This window comes from Panthera onca, chromosome A1, assembly GCF_046562875.1.
Source record: "Panthera onca isolate mPanOnc1 chromosome A1, mPanOnc1 haplotype 2, whole genome shotgun sequence".
Lineage (NCBI taxonomy): Eukaryota > Metazoa > Chordata > Mammalia > Carnivora > Felidae > Panthera > Panthera onca.
Genome location: NC_138339.1, coordinates 206,060,106 through 206,065,354, shown reverse-complemented (window position 1 = coordinate 206,065,354; position 5,249 = coordinate 206,060,106). Strand labels below are relative to the sequence as shown.

General features: G+C 35.4%; 1 pseudogene; it reads left to right on the top strand.

The window, feature by feature from the left end:
- Positions 1-2,979: 2,979 nt before the first annotated feature.
- Positions 2,980-3,467, top strand: LOC132680291 (peptidyl-prolyl cis-trans isomerase A pseudogene; annotated as a pseudogene).
- The last annotated feature ends 1,782 nt before the right edge of the window (positions 3,468-5,249 follow it).

The window sequence follows — 5,249 nt, the reverse complement described above, 5'->3', positions numbered from 1 at the left end:
AAGGCTATAATTTCAATTTGAAGAGGCCCCAAAAGTAATTCTACATGCACAAAGTAATTATAACACATGTGCAATGATATAATCCTATAGACCATACTGTGGTAGAAACACATTTTTAAATCTATGTATTGAAATTGTATAACAACTTTAGGCTTAATTTTTCTTGTAATACAAATGGAGCTAATACAACTTGTCATCTACCTCATAAGGAATATTATGAGGATTCATGAGATCATTAAATGAAGAGTCTCCAAGTGCTTAATTTACTCCCTGGCAAGAACTGAGAATTCCCTTCACCCTTACAGACTAATAGGGCATATTTGGTCAGAAAGAGTTAATACAACTCCTTCTATCCATTTAGAAAATCCTATAATTCTGTATGGTATGTAAACAGGACGATTTACAATGCATTATGAGATCCTTAGGGTAGGAGGCAAAATTGCTTTTTAAGTAAATTAAAATATAACAGGTATTTTTTTTCTAGAAATCTTTTTAAACAGCTGTTGCAAAAATCATCAGAATGGCCTCATATTACTTTGTCCCTTCATATAGATGAGAAAGTGTATTTTTAAAGATTCACAGGTGTACAAATTAATATACAAATTAATATATAAATATGTAGACCATAAGTATTGTCATTAAAAGAGCCCAGTCATACTTGAACAGTTTTTGTGTCTTTCTTGTTATTGAAATAATTCACTTACTCTTTTTAAGTAAATAAGATTTTTAACAAATAACAATTTTAAAGGTATTTTTTTAAATGAAACATCTGAAGCCTAGTGTTAAATTTCATGCTAACGGATGACAGAGGCCTTTTTTTATAATGTTTTTAAAATAAATTGTCACTATTTTATACATTAAACCTCTTGACAACATAAAAGTTCACAGAGATATTCTAAGGTGTTCAGAAGTGACAATTATGAATGTTTAATAAAGCCTGTTTTATTGAGCAAATATTTACCACCATGTTAAGAACTGTCACATAAGAGCAAATGGCTCCATGACAATCAGGCAAGGTAGGCATGGTTCTCAGGCACTGTTCTCACAAGAACAGTGAGACACCACAGATATTTGGGACACAAGATCAGTGAGACACCACAGATACTTGTGATGGGAACACAAAGCTCTAAGACCCCAACACACATGTCCTTACCACAGTGCCATTCTGCTTCTCTCAGAAAGGCCTAAATAAATAAATAAATAAAATATTTAAATTGTCTCAAAAGGGAGATACTTTATTCATAAGCCTGAGAAAGATTGGCAGCTAATTTTCTCAGGAAAAAGAAAAACTCTTTGTATTGTTTTTTTCTTTTTTTTAATATACATATTTTAAAATTTATTCATTTTTCAGAGACATGGGGAGGGGCAGAGAGAGAGAGGAAGACACAGAATCCAAAGCAGGCTCCAGGCTCTGAGCTGTCAGCACAGAGCCTGACACGGGGCTCAAACCCATGAACTGTGAGATCGTGACCTGAGTCGAAGTTGGACACTTACCCAACTGAGCCACCCAGGCACTCCAGGTTAAACTCCTTTAAAAACACACCAGTTTTTCTGATCACTATCCCCAAATTTAAACACATACTTACAGTTTTTATCTCTTGCTCCATATATTCAAAGAAATCAAATGGATTTCTAATTTCGTATAAGTCTAACTTATGAGATAGTATGCATTAATAGAAAAGACACTAAACTTCTTACAACCTCTATAACTAGTAAAATTTTGCCATTCTTCTAAGGCCTTATAAAAGTCATGACTGCTTTTCTCTGGGAAAAATTGTACTCTAAACAAGGGAAATAGACTAAATTATGGTCAGCCAACAAACAAAAATCACAATTAAGTTTGATATATATATATACATGTGTATACATATATATATATATATATATATATATGTATACACATACAATATATGCAAATATATTCAAATATTCTTTAATTTATAAGCTTCTGTGAACTTCATTTTAAATTTTCAAAAAATCATTTGATTTATACTGCATACTTTAGTTACCAACTTCAATATTTTGCCTTCCTTATTCAATATTTTACATAGATGATCAGCAAATAAATGTTATCTTATTGATGAAACAAAATATATATTTCTGGTATTTTTATTTCTACAATAATTTATTTATTTATTTATTTGTTTGTTTGTTTTTTAATGTTTCTTTCTTTTTGAGACACAGAGACACAGCATGAGCAGGGGAGGGGCAGAAAGAGAGGAGACACAGAATTCAAAGCAGGCTCCAGGCTCTGAGCTGTTAGTACAGAGCCCAACGCAGGGCTCAAACTCATGAACAGTGAGATCATGACCTGAGCCGAAGTCAGACTCTTACCTGACTGAGACACCCAGGTGTCCCACTTCTACAAGAGTATAATGGTAATGTGAATAGAAGTGTGCTAATAATACTCAGCTCCTATAGCCATGGTAAATAGAAAATCAGAGTCCTTTTTCTTCACTTATAGCTTTATGTAGCTGCTACCAATGATTCATAGTTGCACACAATGAAGAACCATGACATAAACAAAGTTAAAGAGAGAAAAAGGAAAGTTGTATTCATATTCAAAAAGAAACTCCTAAGAATTATATAACAAATATATTCTTACCATTTTTTCAAGCCCCAGTTAAAATCCAGGCCTGTATGACAGGCAATCATAACATCTCCTCCATGATTAGAGTTCAGTTTATATTCATATAGTATGTAATTATTTGAATAATGCCTGTCTTCCTTATTACACTAGGGGTAAGGTCTGTTTGTCTTTTTGTTGTACTTTCAGTATTTACCAGATCAGCAAATGCACTGTAGATACTTAATATTTATTAAATTAGTGAAATGGATACACAGAGAAACCTAACAATCTTATACACGTTAATAGAGTCTATTCTATGGAAAACACTATGGAAATTCCTCAAAACATTAAAAATAAAATTGCCAGGCCTTGCAGACACTGCCGCCCTGGAACCACCAACCTGCCCAAGCATGGTCAACCCCACCATGTTCTTCTTTGATATCACTGTGGACACCTAGCCCTTGGGCCATGTCTCCTTTGAGCTGTTTGCAGACAAATTTCCAAAAACAGCAGAGGACTTACATGCTCGGAGCACTGGGGAGAATGCTTTTGATCACAAAGGTTCCTGCTTTCATAGGATTATTCCGAGATTTATGTGCCAGGGTGGTGCAATAATGGCCCTGGTGGCAAGTCCATCTCCCTATAGGGAGAAATTTGATGATGAGAATTTCATCCTGAAGCTCACATGCCCTAGCATTCTTTCCATGGCAAATGCTGGACCCAACATGAACGGTTCTCAGTTTTTCATCTGCACTGCCAAGACCGAACGGTTAGATGACAAGCACGTGGCGTTTAGCAAGGTGAAGGAAGGCATGAACTTCGGAAGCCATGGAGCGTGGGGTCCAGGAATGGCAAGACCAGCTAGAAGATCGCCATTGCTGACTGTGGACAAATCTAATAAATTTGATTTGTGTTTTATCTTAACTACCAGACCATTCCTTCACAGTTTGGTAGAGCACCCCTTCACCCCCATCTGTTTAAAATCTCCTGCAACCTTTGAGCTTCCGCGGCAGCTCCATGGGTCCCAAGTTTTCCTTACTCCCCTCCAAGTCCAGCTGGATGGCAGAGTAAAATTTATGATCATGAAATAAAAGTTAAACAACAAAAATAAATAAAATAAAAATAAATGAATAAATAAAATTACCATAGGATCCAGTAATTCCACTATAGGGTATTTACTCAAAGAATATGAAAACATTAATTTGGAAAGGTATTTGCACCCCTGTGTTTATTGTAGCATTATTTATAATAGCCAAGATACGGAAGAAACCCAGGTGTCTACCCATAGATGAAGGTATAAAGCAGATGTGATATGTGTGTGTGTGTGTGTGTGTGTGTGTGTATAAAGAATATTATTCAGCCATAAAAAGACGAAATATTGACATTTGCAACAACTTGGATGGATCTAGAGAGTGTAATGCCAAGTGAAATAAGTCAGTCAGAGAAAGACAAACACCCTGTGATTTCAGTCATATGTATAATTTAAGAAACAAAATAAATGAAAGAAAAAAAGACAAACAAAAAAAGATGCTTATATACAGAGAACAAACTAGTGGTTGCCAGAGGGAAGGTAGGTGGGGGATGGGTGAAATAAAGAAGATTAAGAGTACACTTTGCTTGGGGTGCCTGGGTGGCTCAGTCGGTTAAGCATCCGACTTCAGCTCAGGTCATGATCTCACAGTTTGTGAGTTTGAGTCCTGCATTGGGCTCTGTGTCTGGGGCCTGCTTCAGATTCTGTGCCTCCCTCTCTCTCTGCCACTCCCTACTCATGCTCTGCCTCTCTCTCTCTCTCTCAAAAATAAAAATGAAACTTAAATTTTTTTAACGTTTAAAAAAGAGTATACTTTTCTTGATGAGCACTGAAAACTACCTAGAATACCTGAAATATTGTATACCTGAAACTAATATAACACAGTATGTCAATTATACTTAAGTTAAAAAAAAAAGACTAAAAAGTCTATTGTATCTAAACAATGCATAAAAGGGGAAACAATATGTAGATATAAACAGCTCCATCTTTTCTTTGATTTTGATACTCACTTAGTTCACTCAGCTCTTGTTTCTGGCCATGATTTTGAGTTGTTTTTTCCAACTACCCTTCTGAGTAAATAAAATTCATGTTCTAACATAAAGAAGTACTTTAGTATGCCCATGTATTTTTGTAGTCTAAGAAATGAATTTAGAAAGAATGCTCGAGGTATATTTCAGTATATAGCATTATTACCCCAAAGATATTACCAACATCAATTCTATATCTAGTAAGATATTATCTAGTTAAACAGATTTCTATACCTGGAAAACAAAAATGATAAAATTATCATATGGACATAAGAAAATCTTCATAACATCTATGGAATTGTGTTTGTAGATTGTATATTGGTTAAGAACTGTTTTCCTTCCACCACTCATCTCTACTTCCTTCGTGCTATTTTCATTTCTAGGAATGGCAACCATGGTCAGTGGCAGCTCCTGGACTACACAGACCTTGATGGGCAAGTCCTGAAATGAAGAGTTCACTTGCTTCAGACAGCTGCAGTTAATGTCTGGCAGATGACCACTTGTGGCTGCATCTCTGACCTGCTTTATTATGGTCAAGGGGGTCAGATTCCTAGTTCTCTGGGAGGAAATGAAAGCCTATTGGAGTGGGGAACACATAGCTGCTCTCAAAAGACAAACAAAG